Raw genomic sequence first — 19,950 nt, 5'->3', positions numbered from 1 at the left:
TGTTGCCTTTCAAATTGCTATGATTGCTAGTTTTTTTTTTTTTTTTTTTTTTTATTCTAAATTCTATAATTGTAAAATACCTACAAGTACTGAAGAATTAAATGGCCAAGGAGCATTTCTGGTCTGCTTGATAATGGAAAGTATTGTGATGCAGATTCTGTAATTAAAAACCTACTATTTTGATAAGACTATGGCCTCGGATAACAAAACAAAACAAAAACATTTTGTATATTTGTATTATGCAAATATAAAGAAAACAATTCAGTGAGCCAAAGAAAGGTTAAATTTTTACAGTGTTTAATTACCGTTCACAAAATTAATAATAAAGTGCTCTTGATTTGCAGAAGCATACAAACATTTAACATTCAGGACAACAAAAATAAAAAATATAATTCCAGAAAAGAGTATCAAATGTAAGGCTTTTTTTTTTTTTGACCAGGCAAGAGAAAAAAAACTGTTTTGTTTTAACCAGACAATATAACATGTCTGATGTTTTACTTTAATGCTCTACATGAAAACAATCAAACGTCCTTGCAGAGAATCATATATAGAAATGTGTAACTTGATTTTTACAGACATGACAAAGAAAAAAAACACATAAAATGGTTTATCTGAAACTGCAACAGTCATAGCATTAATTCACCTCTGCTTTTTGATTTCATCTCGATAAATTATCTTTGATGTGTATCCCACCTCACAGTCTGTTGATCAAAAGATCCAGTATTCAGTGATGAACTCGAACCACCTTTGAAAGCCTAGTTTTTCCATTTAGAAGTGAAGTGAATAAAGTCGGACCACAGAGGTCTGATCTGATTGAAAGTGTCAGCTGTAAATCCACTTAGGCAGCCTTCTTTAAAGAGCTCAAGGACATTAGAATACTTGGCTTCTCCTCAATGACCCGCACCAGTAAGTTGTCAATGTACTGCTCCAGCTCGGATATCTTTTTATCCCTCTCAGAGAGCTGGCTCTCCTGTTTCAACAACAAGGCAATTAGTTCCTCACGAGTCAGCTGGGAGTACGGTCCTGATCTCTCTGTGCCAACCTGTGGGGGGAAAGGAAGTAATCAGATTATAATAAAACGTCTCAGCCATCTTTGAATTGGTATCAAACGTTTAGTTTAATTTGAAAATGCATACGTTTGTTTTGTGCTGAACTCCATTACAGTCTAATCCTGTGGCTCTGTTCTCATTTCCAACTTTAACAACAGAGTCAGACTGCTGCTCCAGAGGATTAAGGGGTTTTACAGGCTGAAGTCTGCAAGAACAAAAGGTTTGAGAATGAAAAATACAAAGGAATGTCAGATAAACCAGAAAACTAAAGCTGAGGAACATTTAATGTATGATTTGGTGGGGAGAAAAAAAAAATTCTAACTTACTGGAAGGTTGTTGTGTTGTATAAAGCAAAACTATACAAATCCCTTAAATTTTTTTATAATTTGTTCTACTACAAACACCAGTATCAGTGCACCTTTTGGGATTTAATGTTACAGACCAACACAGTTATTACCTGTGAGGCAAAATTTTATGTGGTTATTGAACTAAATGCAAATACTAGATTGATGAGTGTGGCATGCATTTGGGGGTTAAATAGGGATAGGTTAAATGCAGGGAGTGAATTTCCCTAGCCTGGGTGCCATTCCGAACTTAGTCCCGCCCACAAAGTTTGAGTTCGGGGAAGTTCGGTCTGGCTCTGCTCCATAGTAGCGCGAGTATTATCGCCCACTGCCAGGCGATCCAATCAAATTGTCAGGACGGGCTTTATACCATGATGGACAGATGACCAACAGTCACGTAATCAACCACGTGACCAATGTGCGCTTGGGTGACAACAATAATGGCTGCCGCTGGAGAGTTGAGGTGAGTAGATTCTGCTATTAGGTCTGTTCTAGAAGATATCGACAGCAAATTAATTTTAAAAGAGTAACAGAGAAACACGATCAAGGCTCATCTTCTTATTCTAGGCGTGCAATTGCACGCTTTGATTTTTGTGGACAACAACTATGCCTCGCTTAACATACGTCACGCACTCCGTTGCTCTTATTGGTTGTAGGTCTATCCAATTGAGTGCAGAGGCATTTTTTTTCCTGGTTCGTTCGAAACACACCCCTTAATCACAGCTCTATGGAGCAGTATCAGACTCATATTCTGACTAGAATTGAGTCGGACTACGTCAGGCTAGAATTTCCCCATTGCGGAACAACAAAGGGATTTTTTTTATCATTTTATCTATACATTTATTTGCATTCAGTCCAAGTTAGATAAATTGCAGAGCAACCTTAGGTGCAAGTATAGGTGTCTTTTCCCCCCCCTAGCTTTTACTGTCATTACTCTCTTCAAAGTACATAGCAACGAAATTAACTCTCTGCATTTAACCTATCCCCTTGGGGAGCAGTGGGCTGCCATTATGTGGCGCCCAGGGAGCAGTATGGGGTTAAGGGGACCCACAGTGGCAGTCTGAGGGAGTAGGTCTTGAATTCAGAACCTCTGGATTCTAAGCGCAACGACCCAACCACGAACCACTATATTAGCTTTTAGATCTAAAGATTGTTTGCTCTTTTTTGCCTAAAAGCTAAAGATCCAACATACTGTATGGATTTTAAAATATCAATTTCTAATAATGTCAAAAATTCCAATTTGGGTTCAAGTCTGCACTTTAACAATTCCTAGTTCTATGTAAAGCTGAACCTCTATCTCAGTCTCAAGTCTTCTGTAGCATCCAACAGAGTTTCATGTACCCGTATTTTATTCCATAAGTTTTCTAATCAGCTGTAATCCCCAGCCCAGCACATGCTAGATAAAATTTCTAGTTAAATAAAATCCCTAGGCCACGACGCTGATGGTAAGTTCAGGGGAGCAGAATGCAAACAATGATACTTTTGTTACATGATGTAGAAATAATGAGCACCATTCAGGACTAACAGGTCTACTGTACCTGCGTGAAGCTGCAGGAGGTCCCTCCTCTTTTATAGCTGCCACAGTCCCAATCTGCTTTGACTCTCTGTTTGGACTCTCTTTCACGTGCACATGACTGGTGGCCTCTTTCTGTGGGTTGCATGTATTATTTGGAACAATTGCTCTAATGGCGTCTGACCCTCCGTCTTCATCACGGTTTTGACAGATTATTGAGCTTGAGGGGGTCTCATTCAGAGTGGGCGGTAGGGGGGCACGAGCCATCTTTGAAGATTTGATTCTGGCATCGTCTTTGTCAGTTTCCTGTTTGACAGGAGGCCAGCATACTGGGTCAGTTTTACCAGAGTTTGTTGTTTCATCAAAAGCTGTGAGCTCAGTGTCATCATCATCTTCGAATGGGTTCAATCCATAAACTGCTCTGTCTTTTTTTATCTCCAACACACCTCTGTGAGGCTCATCTTTAGCAGTGCACGGTACTGATGGAGCAGGACGTTTGCCGTTTTTGGTCGTCTCCTCTTTGGTGAAGTCTTTTTCCGTCTGGCTCAGGTTGTTCAAATCTTTGGAAGGTCTGTTTAGTGGAGCAATTATCTGCACAGAACGCTGCGGAGCAACACTGACAGTTTTGACGTTTTTGTCTTTACTCTGCTTGTTCATTTGTGACAGATGTGTAGACGACATGTCTTCCTCCTCCCGTCTCTGTCTTTGCGGCTGATTCCTTCCAGGAGGCTTAGGAGCAGTTCTTTTTCCCCGCTGAGTGTTAATCAGGTCCCTTTCATTGGTGGTGACATCACTTATGTCAACTGATGGAACAGCTGACTGACATCTGGAATTGACAGAGAGATGAGGTGAGGCCAGAAAAAAAAAATCAGCTGACAATTAGGGATATTCCACAGCGAAGTGAAAATATAAAGGCATTAAACAAGAATTAAATGTCAAAGATCTGAAAGCAGACAAGCATGTTGAAATTTCTCAATGTGCCAATACATTAACACCATTGAACAATTTACTGAAATACAAAAAAACCACTTCCGTGTCTTAAGAGTTAAAGCTATACTTAATGCCATTATAAACACAGCTGCGCTAAGAAGGCAGAGATTTGTTAGAAAACATTAATGAACAAACGGCATCATGAAGACCAATGGAGCACATAGCTTAGATAAACTTTTGAAGAAATAACAGACACCAAGGTAATGAAACAATATCCCAACCATTTACCATCTGAATATAAAAAGAGAAAGTACAAACCGAATTTGACACAGCTATCCACCTAAGCTGAGAGGCCTGGTAAAGAGTCAATAGAAAAAGCAGCCAAGAGGCCCATGGTAACTCTGGAGAAGCTACAGAGAAGCAAAAGTCAGGTGCAAGAATCTGATGACAGGACAGTTAGTGGAAGAGTGATGAGAAGAAAGCATGAGACCAAGACCAAACATGCTGCCCTTTACAAAAAAACTTGAGGTTTTGTAGAAAACTATAACTTAATATGACCCTGAACACACCTCCATGGTGAGCCATGGCAGTGGCAGCCTCACAGGGAAGGGAATCCTTCTGATAGGGGAAGCTGGTCAGAGTTGATCAATAGATGGTGTAAGGCTAATACATAATACTAGGGAACAGGGAAGGGGTAGCAACACTTGTAGTTTTTTCTGTAAAATTTATTTTTGCTTAATTTAAACTTAATTTAACTTAATACGTTTTTGCCCTATAAACTGCTGGTAACCTTAATTTCCGGAGGGTAGTCTTCCCAAGGGATCAATAAAGTACTGTCTAGGTCTAAGTCTAAGTCTAGCAGAGACTCACCTTCTAGCAGGGTAACCACCCAAAGCATTCATACCAGTTAGAGCTAAATAGGATGGCTTAGATCTTTAATCCCAAAGTAGGGGCCTTGACCCAACTTAAGGTTCTTGATCAACCAGTATAGGGTCTCTTAGATTCACTGCAAAATTTATGTTAAAAAAATATATCTCTTAAAGTGTTTGAATATATAAAATATCACTTAAAAATGGGAAAATCAAACAATTTGGTTACTGATGCTGTTTGCAATAATTATACAATCAGTGTTTAATAGATTTTATAGAAATGTTTAAATGCTTACTCAATAGTTTGAACCGATCAAAGTCCAGATCAAAACTAAAAGAGGATTTCTTTGGCAAAGATTTAAAAATGAATGTTATTTCATTAAATAGTCTTTGGCAAAATGTAACTTTAGAATGGGGGGGGGGGTGCAAATGCAGAGAAAACGTTTTAGGTCATGAATTGTACATCTGTTTTTTTTTTTTTTTTTGTTGGTTCATCTCATGAAATATAAAATAAATAGAAGCTTTCTCTAATGTGATACATGTGAAAACTTTCCAGTAGGAAACATACTCCTGCATGAACCACAGAACAACTCTAAAGTCCTCAGATTCACTCCTGAAAGTCAGTGTAGATCAGACAAAGTATAAAGTCATTTCACTTCTACACATAACACTCAATACAATGAGGCAAGACTGTGCAATGAGCCTCATCCAGCCAGCAAACTTCTTCAAACCAACACATGAGCTCTAAGCCATGCAATTTTCATGTTGGTATCAGCTGCCTGTTGCATTTAGAGTCACAGTGTTGAGACGGTCATTTTCAAAGAACTCAGACTGGAGAAGATAACAGGAACATTGGATGCTATGTGAATATAAATGACCCCCAATATTTACATCAAGTATTCTAACTCTCATTTAGTACCTATTCTGCTGCTGAAGAGAAACTTTAAGTTAATTTAGATCTCCTTTTAAACAGACAATACACAATCTTAAATAATTAATACACTGAAAAATACTTTTATCAAATAGTTTTCTAAAAATTGTATTTTTCTATCCTTTTAGTATATTCTTTTTCATTTATATCAGTTGGCGTACATTTCTAATTCAAGTAAAGTGGCTTGTCTTACTGCTGCAGCAGAGTGCCAGCCCTCAGACATTTAACAGACTGAGATGGAAAAACCAAATTCTCTGAAAATGATAACTGTGCCTTTTTCATTTTCTACACTGCCAATCATTTAAACATCATATCCTGGAATATTTTCGCTTTAGGGATAAGGTAGTAACTAATGACTGCCAGAAATGTGCAATAGCAAAAACTTTCCTAAAAAAAAAGTTCACTCTGTTAGAGAACTACTGTACTTGGTTCATTATATCACATAGGTGAATAAATCATTGTTAGAACCATAAATTAAAGGGAACATATCCACATACACTGGCTGTGGTAGGGCAAATATGTATTTTTCTCTCTCCAGTTAGTTATTATACCCTCTTTCTTTCTCACCACCCTATCCCTCTCCATGTCCGTTGTATACAATTTTACTCCCTATATAATCTACAAGTATTGTAGATCATATAGTGTTTAATCTACAAGTATTAAGTGAAACCATATGGCAACAGGTATAATGGTGTGTTTGTGAAAGCAAAGCTGTTGGGCTTTCATCTACCTTTCATCTAGACACCTTTTCCCAGAGCGATGTTGGCAAAACGGGACACAAAAAAAGAAAAAATAATAAAGCTTTTCATTGGTTAAATATCAGGCAAATATTGATCCACTAACCTTTGATCATCAGTTTTTGCTTTAGAAGAGATATTTGTTTCCAAAGGAGGAGAAATGTTTTCATCAAATGGATTAGTGGAGGTGATTTCCACAGGAACTCTAAGTTTTAATTTTGTTCCACTTATCTCTTTGTCTTTTATTTTGCCTTCTTTTCCTTTTGTCAGATTCTCCTGCCTCCTTTCTTCTTCCCCCTTTTCCTTCTCATCCTTAAACCCTTTTCTCTCAATTTCCTCTGCTGTCTTTTTTTCCTCTTTTATTCTCTCTTCTTTCCCTCTCATTTCTCTTTCCATCCTCTCTTCCTCTCTCTGTATTTCTTTCTGGATCCTTTCCTCCTCCCTTTTTGCTTCCTTTTCAATATTTCTTCTCTCTTCTTCCTCCTTTCTCAGCTTTTGCTTGGCCAACCACTCTAGTTCCTCATGCCTTCTCCTCTCCTCTTCCTTCTCTCTACTCATTTTCTCTTTCTGGATCCTTTCTTTTTCCTCTCTCATTTCCTTTTCCATGCTCTCTTTCTTAGCCTTCTCTTCCTTTATCATTTTTTCTTTTTCAGTCCTTTCTTCCTCCTCCCTTTTAGCTCGCTCTTTTTCAACCTCTCTCCTTTCCTCTTCCTCCTCTATTTTCTTTTTCTCTTCCTCCTCCCTTCTCATTTTTTCTTTCTGAATCCTTTCTTCCTCTTTTCTTTTAGCTCGCTCTTTTTCAACCTCTCTTCTCTCCTCTTCCGCCTTTCTCAGATTTTCCTCATCTTGTCTTCTCCTGTCCTCTTTTTTCTTTCTCTCTTCCTCCTCTCTTCTCCTTTTTTCTTTCTGAATCCTTTCTTCCTCCTCTCTTTTAGCTTGCTGTTCTTAAGCTTCTCTCCTCTCCTCTTCCTCTCTTCTCATCTTTTCTTTCTGGATCCTTTCTTCCTCCTCTCTTTTAGCTTGCTGTTCTTCAGCTTCTCTCCTCTCCTCTTCTATTTTCTTTCTCTCTTCCTCTTCTCTTCTCATCTTTTCTTTCTGGATCCTTTCTTCCTCCTCTCTTTTAGCTTGCTCATCTTCAGCTTTTATTCTTTCCTCTTCCCTCAGCTTTTCTTTGGCCAATCTCTCTAGTCTCCTCTTCTCTTCCTCCTCTCTTTGCATCTTCTCTTTCTGAATCCTTTCCTCCTCCTGCCGTTTAGCTTGCTCTTCAGCCCTTTTCCTCTCCTCCTCTCTTTGCATTTTTTGTTGATCTTCTCTCCTTTTCTGTTCCTGTTCTTTCATCTTGGCTAACTTTTCTTCATCATTCTTCCTTTTCATCCCTTCATTCCTAATCCTTTCACTTTCTGCTTTTCTGAATTTCTCTTCACCGTCCACCCTTCCCCTTTCTTCTTGTTTCTTTTCTGCCATTAGCCCAGCATGGTCATTTTCTCTTCTAGCCTTTTCCTCCTGAATTCTTTTCTCTTCTTTCTTAAGCCTATCTTCTTCCTCTCTCTTTTTCTTTTCTTCTTGTTCTTTTTTCCACATCTCAGCTCTCTCTTGTTCATGCTTGACTTTCTCCTCCATCCTCCTTTCTTCTTCCTCTTCCATCAGTCTCCTTTCTTCAGCTAACTTAAGTTCTTCTTCGTACCTCTTCCTGTCCAACTCTTCCTTGATTTTTTCCTCTTCCTCTCTGCGCATCTTTTCTTCCTCATCAAATTTTCTCCTTTCTTGTTCTTCTAACCACCTTTTTTCTTCTTCAAGTCGTTGCATCTCTTCTTTCTTGACCCTGTCCTCTTCATCTTCTCTCAACTTTTCTGCAGTCAATCTATCCTGTTCTCCTTGTTGTTTCCTGATAGCCTCCTCTTCCTCTTCTTTTATTATATCCGTCTTCAGTTCGAACTTTTCTTCTTCCTCTTCTTCTCGTAAATCCTTAATATTTTCATCCTCCTCCTCTTCCTCCATCCAGGGGGAATACTCCCTCTGGGCTTTAAGGGAATCCACAGAGGGAGAAAAGTTTTCTGGGGCATCCTCTCTGGATTCATTTATTGAGCTTGACTGGCTGAAGCTGGATCCAGTGCGTAACGGTCGAGACGGTGCCTCCTCGCAGTAAATATGGCTGCCGTTGATACATACATTGCTCTGCTCCTGTTTTTGTTGGCCTGAGGATGAATCTTTACTTTTGGAGTTACTGGAGTGTTTATGTATCTTGAACTTGAACTTCTTTTTCCCTGAAAACACACAAGGAAAGTTAACATGCATGCACTGACACAGAAAAGGGATTAAGGTATTAGATAAAAGCTGCTGACCCTCAGAGGAGTCCACGTTCAGCCCAGATGATTGACTGCCGCTCAAAGAGGAGTTCTTTCCCGGCAGGACAGACATGGATTGAGACATGTTCCTCTGAAGGTTGGATTTAGAAGAAAACAAAGACATCCTCTTGTGTTGCTTAGATTTTCCATCCTTGCCTGTTGCTCCCTCACCACCTTCACTTGTGTCGTCTTCCTCGCTGTCAGTCAGAACCTGTGTAATGGACGGCTCCACACCTGAGGAAGAGTCCGACTCCCTTTTCTTTCCACGCACTTTATCCTTAAACTTTCCCAGGCGGGAGCGGGATTTCCCTGCAGCGGAGAGGTCGAACATGCTGGCGGTCATGTTGTTCCTCATGAACTGGATGTCAACAAACACCTCTCCACGGTCTTTGTCTGGCTTACCAGTTTTATCCAGCAACTTAAACCATCTGAAAAAGAGATTCTACATTAGGAATCAATCTTTAATGAGGAGGATGATGTTGTGTACAGATCATTCAGAAGAAATACTTATGTTTGTCTCTCATTAGCTACCTATAAATAAAAACATTCAATTTCAAAACTGTTTCCTGATCTAGTAAAATGCAAAAAAATACTATAATATTCTAATGGAGGTTATGAACCAAAATAGAACGAACTAAAATATGTCTTAACTGCTGTTTATATTATAAACATATTCATACCCCTCAAGTATTTCTGTAATATGCTACAATCACAAGCTTCATTGGGTTTTATTGGGATTGTATGTAGTAGGCTAACACATAGTAGTGCATATTTGTAAAATAGAATTAATTTGTGGAGGTTTGACACGTTCAATGGCAATCTGCAAAACGAAGGTGACAATTCTCATGAAGCAACCCACTTTCACTGCTGGTTTGCTCAGACTGCATGGAGAGTATCTACAGCTAGGAATGATCAAATCTTAGTTGAATTGTAATCTGGCCTTTGACAGGGCCTTTCCACCTTGCTTTAATCCATTAAGACATTCAGTTCTAGGTATGACTTGTATGTTTATTGTCATCAAACCGAAAGGACCGCCATAAAATATAACACTTATTTGGTGCATTGTCACAATGGGCCGTTATGTTGTTCTGTCAGATGAGCTATGTAGCATTTGTCTGCATACATAATGAGAATGCAGCAGTACCAAAGAAAATATGTTTTTATTTTTGTTTATTTAAAAAAGTTTTCAGATCAATCAATGACTTTCTAGACCAACATAAAATAATATTAAAACAAAAAGAAAACACCATGTGGATAATAAGGTTCAACTGTTTCTCTTTTATGCGCAACAAATTAATTGGCGTATGAAATCAAAGTTGGTTTTATTTTTAGTTTTTTGATCAAAGCCATTTCAGTATGAAGCAGCATCTTTTCTGTTTTTTACCGGAAGGGATTGACCGTTTATCAAGTTCTGATGATCTGACATTACTGAGGAGAATTTATTAAATATGGAGAAATGCATTTGCTCTCATTTAGCATATTTTTTATTTAAAAAGGACTTCCATGATGCCTGCTTCAATTCTGTTCCAACTTACAGATTTAGATGGAAATGCCTAAGTGTTTGTGATACAAACACCCCTTCACCTTCGAGCCATTTGAACCTACTTAGCCATACTTGTCAACAAAACTTACAAGCAACAGATCTCAAAATAACCCTGTCTATTTAACAAACCATGGTGAGGTAGGTGCAAGGTGCACCTACCTCACTATGTAGGTGCAAGATGGAAAGAATGCAAAAAGCAGCCACCACTTGTTCTGTAAAAAGAAATGCATTATACTGTAGACCGCTAAATAAAAAGGGTTATCATTACCACAAAAAGTAGTTAATCTTTGCACTGATTATAAAACTGTGCTAAAAAACACCAACAGGTCTAAGATCACAGTTGTTTTTTTTTTACAAAGCAGAGAATGAAAAGATCCCAGTCAGCATAAAATAACTGCCCATCGGGCAAAAAGCTGAGGTCAGCTCGCCACTGAGAAAACGGCCTCGACTTAAATCTGGATTCCAAAGGAAATGAGGAAATCAGGAAGGGGGGTATGAGTAAATGCAGAAACATGCTGAGTTGTAGAAGCAGACTTTTCTTTTCCCTGCCAACGATTGTCTGAGCGGGTTTTCTGATTTTTATTCTTTAAATGGCATCCGGTATTTATTCCCTGAGTTGACAATGTTCCCAAGAAGCAACAGACTTAAAATCTCTCTGTGGGTTGCTCTCCTGTCATTGTCCTGTACAAGCTATGTTGCTGAGATTCACCCTCACCCTCCTCCTTCCTCAGGAATGCTTCAGATGTATGGCATAAACAACATTTAGGAGGGAACCCGCCTTTTCCTGGAATTTGATACTTGGTTCCTTGCACCTCAGCCTCCTTATTACTGATAAACTAGATGTAATCTGCACATGTCAAGCCTCAAGATTATAAATTTACAGTGGATTCTGCCTTGCTTACTGTTGAATAGATATGGCATTTGTCATGTAAAAAAAGAAAAATGGAAAAACATTCTTTGTTTAGATTTCAGGCCTGAAAAGTGATAATTACTGTCATTTGATTCATAGACAGATAAAAATCAGACTGATTATTTGTTTCCTCTTCAAAGGTTTCTTAGACATGCTGCTTAGTCTACACAGAATAGATGACCAAGATGGCCTTGGGCAACTGTTTAAGCTCAGAAAAGGTTAAATATTTACACAAATTCAATACATTCTGGTGCATTAATAACAAAAAGAAAGAAAAATCTATCCAAAGCACACATTTGTTTTTAAATTTATTCAAATCTTAAATATAAAATAACAGAAAAACCCCAAAGAGATTTGAGCTTTCATCACTTTTTTCAAGCTGTACTGTTTAATAAGCTCAGACTAACAGAATGGATTTGTTGAGCAGATCTGGGGTTTCTCTAAGCAGCTGCACAGCAAGGAAGAAATTTGAATAATTGACACCCAGATGGCAGGAGAAGACCTTAAAGGAGAATAAGAAGAGATTAAATAACAAATCTCACATTTGTTGTCATCTCTGAGATCAAGATTCAGTTGTTTTCTCACACTGACTTTGAGTTTCTTCAAACAAATGTCTAAACAGCCTCATAAATAATTTTTTAAACACTAGGTGTTAATTCAAGGTGCAGACCTGCGATTCCTACTTTGTGTTGAACTCTAAGCAGACCTTTTTATTACCAATCTCCACTGCTGATCTGTGATGTGCGCTATGCTCTTCTTATTAACTGAACATAGCCATATTCTGCCTGATTGAAAGTATATTTTGAGAACTCAGCGATGAAGCAGAGATAAAGCATGCAACAAAAGTAAGGAGGCCTTGTTCCTTGACAGGTTCAAGTCCCAACATCCTCTCTCTCTCAGTCTCCCGTCAGCCTACTTTCAAAGACAGGTCAATAGAGTCAAAAAAGTACCTTTTAAAAATAAAAACCTTTAAGTACGTATTGGACATACATTTCAAACCCATATTTTCCCTTTACTGTATAAAGCACCAATGTACTATTTTAACTATGCAATGTTTTCATTAGCTGTCATCAGAACAATAATAGATTGAAAGGCCTTAAATCATAAATAATAAATAATAATAAATAAACCTATTGAATATGATTATGTTAGTCTGCTCTTGACTCATTTCATTGGAAGAAATAAACAGATTTGGTCATAAAAAGTAAAGAACTTGCATGATTCATCCTTATTCATGCAGATGCTTTCTGATTTAATTATGGCATCTTGTTTGCCTAATATAATTTTCTCTTACATTGTTTTTGTTCTATTTGTGAGTAAACAAAAGTGCTCTTGGTATTTAGAACAACAAGACCATGTGATAGGAGGTATTATTTAGCTCATGTATGCAGTGGGGATATAACTAATGAATCCAAAAAAGACCTTAAAATTGTGAAAAGAAAGAGGAAATATAATAATGGTCTACAATTTCTTTTCAAATAAGAGTATTCCTAATAAATCGTAATCCACTGAATCATTTCTGACAGTCCTCCTTAAAACAAAATGGAAAAAGTGTCGGTGTTCAGCAGTAGTGTATAATTTAATAAATATGTAACTAAACTCAAAACTAAAATACTATTTCTTATAAAGTTGGGATGGTGTATAAAACATTACTTTGGCACTTAACATAATCCTCAGACCTGTTCAAGTAGTTTATTTGTTTACCATTTACTATTACAACTAGGGATGTGGGAAAAAATCTGATCTGGCGATATAACGTGATCTTTCAGTTTTTAATATCAATTTTAAACGAAAAACAACATTTTGCACCGCCACACAAACAGATAGTGCTGTGGAGCCCTTTTGCTGTGCGGCGCAGCGTCATATCTGTAGTTGAGGGAGTCACTGTTGAAGACGTGGACTCAAACCCCAAACATGGATACCAAAATAACTAAATTATCAATATCTTCATTTGAACATTTAAATCACTTGCTTTATCTATACATTTTATTTTGATAGCTGGAAAAAATATCAAAATATATAGTGATATTGCAATATATTAATATCGTATTTTGACCCAAGTACCACAATACGCATCGTATCGCAACACCCATGCCAATACTCACCTCTAATTGCAACGTTTTAATTATTTTCTGTAGATTTATGTGCATTATGCTTTTTATTGGCTTGAGTCTTTGAAGATTTGAACTACTGAACACAGACAAGAAGGAAAACTTAAAAAAAAATAAATAAATCAAGATTCTTTTTGCATACAACTTTAATTTTCTTTTAAATACAACTTTAAATTAAAAATTAATTAAATACAACTTGAATTTTCTTTAAAATACTAATCACCTGCAAATCTGACTTTTTCCATGTTAAAATAAAAACCAAGGCAAACGGCTACAGTTGCTAACGCTACATCCACATCAACAAACATAAACAGTAAAATTCTTCTGAAAAAGAAAATCATAAACTAATTTTAATCAAATTACAGAAGGACTGTGTAAAATGCATGCAGCTTAGGATTCCTTCAAGGTAAAAAAAAATGCACAAAAAGAATCAGTCCCTAAGGTCCACCTAAACCTCCACGATCAAACCAGAGGTAAAAATAAAACTTCAGGAGATAATTAAAAAGAATTAAGTGTTCCTGAACTGCGTACACTTTACAGGCCCTGCAGGAACCGATGATACAGAGCCTGCAGAGCTCCATAACGTTATGGCCATGAACAGTTCAGCAGGAAGACATCTCTCCCAAAGGACTGACTCAGTTTTGGGGATCAGAAAGGTGCTCCCAGTCCAGAAGGAATACAGGTCCCCTCAAGGGTCTAAAAGCATTAAGAACAGATATCGTATCCTTATAAAACTAACTGTGCCAAGTCTACCATACCTTGTTCATTTTACCCACCTATATACAGAAGCGGTAAGTATTTTTTTAGGGTCAGAACTTTAACAGTTCAATGAATCGAGAACTTCTCTTCTTAGCAGAGCTGTTTTTTGTTTGTTTTTTGTTAAACCAGTAAAGGATACCTGTAACATAGTGTTCTTCTCTACAATCAGCTAAAAAAAAAAAAAACTACCCGACCTCAAGAATGGGAGATTAATTTAATAACCAGAATCACTTTTAAGGCTCAATCTATGATTCCAACATTTTAAAAAAGATTCAAACATAAAAACAAAATAGACTTTGGTCCTTTCACTGATGTAAAAAGAAACATTGAATTGCATCATAAGACAATAATTGGAGCGTAATCTGATTCATGTTACAGGTCACAAAACCAGACACAAATGAGCAAAAATGAGAAGCAGCAAGTTCCTCCAGTGGAGTCAGAGGGGAAGTTGCTAAATCAATAGGGTGGAGCCCACAACACCCTGCAGGAGGTATCAAACTGCCCATTACTCTTCAGCTGATCTTACATTTCATTGAGCTGGTAGAAAATGTGCCACTATGCTGGACAGACAGAGCCAGAGGAAGATAACAAGACTCAACATTCTGCAGATCTCCATTGTACTTTCTCTGGACACATCCTTCCTGGGCTGCTGATAACACAATGACCCAGAATGACTCTGGTGGTTCTTATCACAGAGTGCAGCTGTTCATGGTAAAACAGCTGAATATGTAAAAATGTGGCAAGAAAAACCTCCAAGGACTAAACTGTCCCATTCAACCAAAAAAAAAAAAAAATAGTAGTGAACTCAAAATAAAGACATCTTGATTGTTTGGCCATTTAATATCTCATATATTTTACTTTAGGCTTTGAAGGATAGTTTTAAAATGATCCTTCCAAGCTTGATTCAGAAGAATTAAAAAACAATATATTTTTTAGAAAACTAAAATGTGCACAAATAATGCAGTTTGAATTTGACCAAAGTCACACATTGTCAAACAGATAGACACACTCCTGATAACCTTTAGATAACAGCCCCATAATAAGCTGAAGAGAAACCACATGCCTTTAGGAGCCATCAGTGAGATCTTGGCCCAGTTCTGGCTGACTGCTCTTGTTTTTAGATAAAGTGAAAACATTTCAAATTGGCTGGTTTCCTGGTTCAGACCTGGCTTTTAAAAACAGTCCAAACATTAGGGCTCCTCCAAACGTGGTCATTATGAACAACACTTCAATTTTAGTTGTACAAAACACAAAAAGTAACATCTTTCATTTTGAGTGCATCTTTAAAACATAATATTTAGTTATTTAAGTTGCGTTAATGGCTCCATTTTTGAGGCCGCTTCAGTCACCATTGCTGCTGAACTCTTCCAGTGCTTTTTTGAAAGTTTTAAGAATATTTTACCAAATAAAATCAGGTGTTCCCCTAAAAATACATCCACAGGAGTGCATTAATTTGACTTAAACTGTGTACATTAACCAATGATAAGCTTATAAGCCATTACATCAAGCTTAAAGTTTCTCTAATTGCTTAAAAGCATTATAATTTTTGAGTTTCTAAACCTCTGAATTTGATAGAACAGTAACAGTAAAAAAAAAAAAGAAAAAAAAAGAGAAAAGGGGGAAAACATGATTATGCATCTTTCCTTGGGAAAAAAAATAAATTTAAACTTTGGCAGTCAGGTTCAACTTTTTTTAAATTAACCCAATTTGTATAGTGGATCTTTTCTTTTTTGATCAATTCAAAGTTACAAAGTTCAAAATTAATAGCAATACACGCTTAAGTTTCAATTACCTACTGGTCAAAGTCCTGTGGCTTTAAAGATGGAAGCTGTAATGTTCTAAAGCCTTAGGAAGCTGAAATTAACTATGTGCCATTTTCACCAAGAGGAAACAGGCTGACATGCTACAGAGGACAGAGACTTTAAGTGATCAAAAGTATGAAAAATGGACTGATTTTAGCTTCTATATCACAATTCCATTATATACAGAAGCCTACGCCTGTGTTATTACTTATAGCTGTTCTTTTTTAAAATCAAAATACCGAGAGGAGAAAAGAAAAGGGGACAAAATGCATTATTTTGACATGATTCTTTTCCAAGTCACCATGACATGAATCTTTCCCTAACTTAATTTAATTACTGTATCTGGAGAGTTTCAACATTGGCAGACTGCAGCATCCCAGATATGTGAGGGAATTGTTTCCACAGCACAACTCCAGTATACCTTCCTTATCATAGGGCTATAGTCCACATATGTAAAGACTTTTCTTACATTACCTGTTAACTTGAGAGACGAATTAATTCTTAAATCAAAATTCGTGAAACGAGCTGTGGGTGAAGCAAGACGCTCTGATTCTCTGCAGTTGAACTGTGAAACCCTGACCTCACTTGACTTTCACAGTTGCCATCAATGTTTGTTTTCTCATTGATAAAACAGTCAGGAATGCAAGGCCAAAGCTGGAGGGAAAGTCACCGAGCTCACAGAGAGAGATCAACACAGACAAGCTTTGTCTGAATTCACAGAAAAACAAACCTGCAAACGTCCCTGTTCTTGTGTCAAAACTATGAAACCCTCATTAAATTGAGGCTTTCATAGTTTTCCACAAGGCCCCCCATGTTTAAAAGAATGTTGAGTCTGTACAGATAGGACAGCGCTCTTAATCCAGCAAAATGTGACACTGTAGAGCAAGACATGCAAAAAAAAAAAAAAGAACATCTTAAAAACTTGACTGTTTTCATTATTAGAAAGTGTGATATTAATGTGCGCACATTTGTACAATTGAATTAATTTCTATTATTTCTTATTACATTTCATACTATAAAATGTAATGGTGTGGAAGACTTTGGCGTAAAAATAAAAGATATATAAAATTTTACACCAGCTTTGATAAATGCATTTCTTCATGAAGGCAAATGAGCGCAGTCAGAGTAAAAATTAATCTTTAAAACAACCCGCATTCATTTGTTTGAGTAAGTAATGCTGCTTGGCATCCTCCAAGGCTGCAACCAAGGGAACAAATCCTATAAACCTCAAGGGTGCCAGTGGGCCAGCCCACCTAAATGGGCCTGTGCAGTGATGCATGGCTGAGTTTTGCACTCTCAATGGGCTCAAAGGGTTCAGAAATCACAGAAGTCTCCTATGCAGATGGTCTAAAAACAAGCTTTAATAATCAAATGCTTTTAAATATGCTGCTGGGTAGTTTGTCTGCGAGATTATTGTGAATTTAAAAAGGATTATGTGAGTTTTGAGCTCTGAAACCACAAAGGTTCAGTATGATGGGCAGCAGAACCTAATAAACAGAAGTTACATCTCTGTGGGGAAGGTGAAACTCAGAGCAATTAGTTGATCCTGATATTTAGTTGTGAATAGACATTTCAGAAATTAAGGCTCAGAAGACCTAAAACTTCTAATATGATGTTGGTATATCTAATGATCATCAGTTTATTTATTAATTGGGTGTTTGTTTTTTACACTTCAGTGGACTTACTCTGTTTTGTTGCGGGTTTTGTCGTCACTGAGCTGCAGCAGGTCGATGACAGCCTGTCCCAGCAGCTTGTCAGGTCCCACCAGAGCCCGGTGCAGGACGTGGACGCGCAGCGTGCTGCGCTCCTTCCCTCCTCCTCCACCCTGAAGCGGCGGCAGGTCGAAGGTGGCCTCCTCCTTCCATGTCGGAGCTACTGTTTTCTCCACCACCGAGGTCTGGTACTTCTCCTTGCCCACTTGCATAAGCGCATACGCGTCATTTGTGCCTCCTTTCCCTTTAATCCTGAGACCTCTGGCTTGGAGCACCGTTACCTGAACGCTTGTGGGACACCACTGCTGATCCGCTAAGGACATGGTGGCAACACCTGCTGCTGGATCAGCGACCTTCAGGAGGAAAACACCAAAACAAAAGGCAACGGAGACACTTCACCATCCGGATCACCGCAAACTGAAGAGGACGGAAAAGTTTTGCTGACGAGCGCAGCAGGAGTTAGGAGCCAGCTGATTGGGCGTGGTCACATCAAGGTTTGGAGAAGCCACGCCCACTCTGAGCTGACAGGTGGGTGGATCGATCTTCATTATGAATTAACCACACACCTGACACCTGTCTGCAGCCGGTATACATTCAATCTAAAATACTTTCTACTGAAGCAAAGTGATGTTTGACAACCTTTAAGCAGAGGCGTAGCCAGACATTTTTATAAGAGTGGCCAGGCAATAACCAATGTACACTGAAGGGGTGCCGAAAGCGGATAGCCACCAGAACCTCACTGTCAATCTACACTGTTCCAACAGGATTATTAACAAGCAAAACATCCATATTTTGTAAATAAAGACAAACTATACTTTCCTACAGCCTTTGCTTACAAATAGACACATATATTTGAACACCCATAATTTCTAGATAAAAGATATAGTGGATAAAACTCTTTCAGTTTTGAGTTCTGGGCCATAAATCTTTTCTATTGTCATTACTTACCTACTTGTATCAAGAAACATTCTGCATAGAATTGATATTTACAAGTACTAATATCTACATAAATTGCTTATTTGCTAAGTTCTGTATTTATCATTTTTGACTTAGTATATTAATGTGCATAATTAACCACAAAAAACTAAAATGTTTTGAATATTCCACTTGAGATTAATAATGTTGCCACCATCTGTATTAGATGGGTGACCACAGGGGTGGCCAATGATTGGCTAAGGATGGCAATGGCCACCCCTGGCCCCCCATCTAGATCCGTCCCTGCCTTCAAGCAGGGATTTTTATCATAGTTAACAGAATTGAGACCTTGTAGTAGGGTGTTTGTAACAGTGTTGCCAGAACAAGCAAGATGCATTCAATCATAGGGGAGAACAGTGGAGTCAGATGTAGGAGTTTGCCCCTGAAATCGAAGAATTGACGGTTCAATCCCCAGCTCCGACTTTCAGTGTTGTTGTGTCCTTGGGCAAGACACTTCACCTGCATTGTCTACTGATGGTGGTCAGAGGGCCCGGTGACGTCAGTGTACGGCAGCCCCGCTTCTGTCACTGAGCCCCTGGGCAGCTGTGGCTACAATGTAGCTTGCCACCATCTGTGTGTGTGTGTGAATGGATGACTGACTGAATGTAGTGTAAAGCGCTTTGGTCAAGTCTCCTGACTTGAAAAAGCGCTATATAAGTACAGGCCATTTACTATTCAGCAGAAACAATATTATTATTAACACAAATGCAGCTCTGCTGCTCTTCTCATCTGTGGGGAACAGATGAGCAACGTCATAGCAGCACGCACATTACTGAAGGGTGTGTCGCTTTAGTTACGACCAGAGACAGGTAACTATATAATGCAATGATTATGGGTTGGTGGGTTTTTTTTGTTTGTTTTTTTTGTATTCATAATACAATGGAATAATATATTGTGTTTTATATATATATATATATATATATATATATATATATATATATATATATATATATATATATATATATATATATATATATATATATATATATATATATATATATATATATATTGTATGTGTGTGTGTGTTAAATACTGTCTTTATGCACATCTCTGATGTTGCTGCTATTTTCAAATATCAATTACTGTAAAAATGTGGTTATGTAGTTCTCCAGGTGCACAGTATTTATATTGTTAAAACACTTACAGTACAGTATTTTTTTTATATATTTTAGCTCTTCACTATTATGTATTTTTATACACTCTTCTAAGATCCACATTTTTGTGAACATTTTTTCTATAATTTTTTTGCTGCTGTAACACCAAAATGTTCCCATTGTGCGACAAAAAAATTGATATTCTATTCTATTCTATTCTATTTTATCATATAATGATTGAAAGCCAATTATTAAAAAAATAAAGGTTGAGTTGTTTTTTCAAGTTGTTTTCTTTTTTTTTTTTACTTTTCTGGAATACAAAAATA

The 19,950-nt window shown here is 37.5% G+C and overlaps 1 pseudogene; it reads right to left on the bottom strand.

Moving 5' to 3' along the window:
* Positions 1-220: 220 nt before the first annotated feature.
* Positions 221-18,029, bottom strand: LOC119788956 (annotated as a pseudogene).
* Between the last annotated feature and the right edge of the window lie 1,921 nt (positions 18,030-19,950).

This window comes from Cyprinodon tularosa, unplaced genomic scaffold (assembly GCF_016077235.1).
Source record: "Cyprinodon tularosa strain WSP-4 unplaced genomic scaffold, ASM1607723v1 ctg33, whole genome shotgun sequence".
Lineage (NCBI taxonomy): Eukaryota > Metazoa > Chordata > Actinopteri > Cyprinodontiformes > Cyprinodontidae > Cyprinodon > Cyprinodon tularosa.
This window is presented reverse-complemented; position numbering and strand designations above follow the sequence as displayed.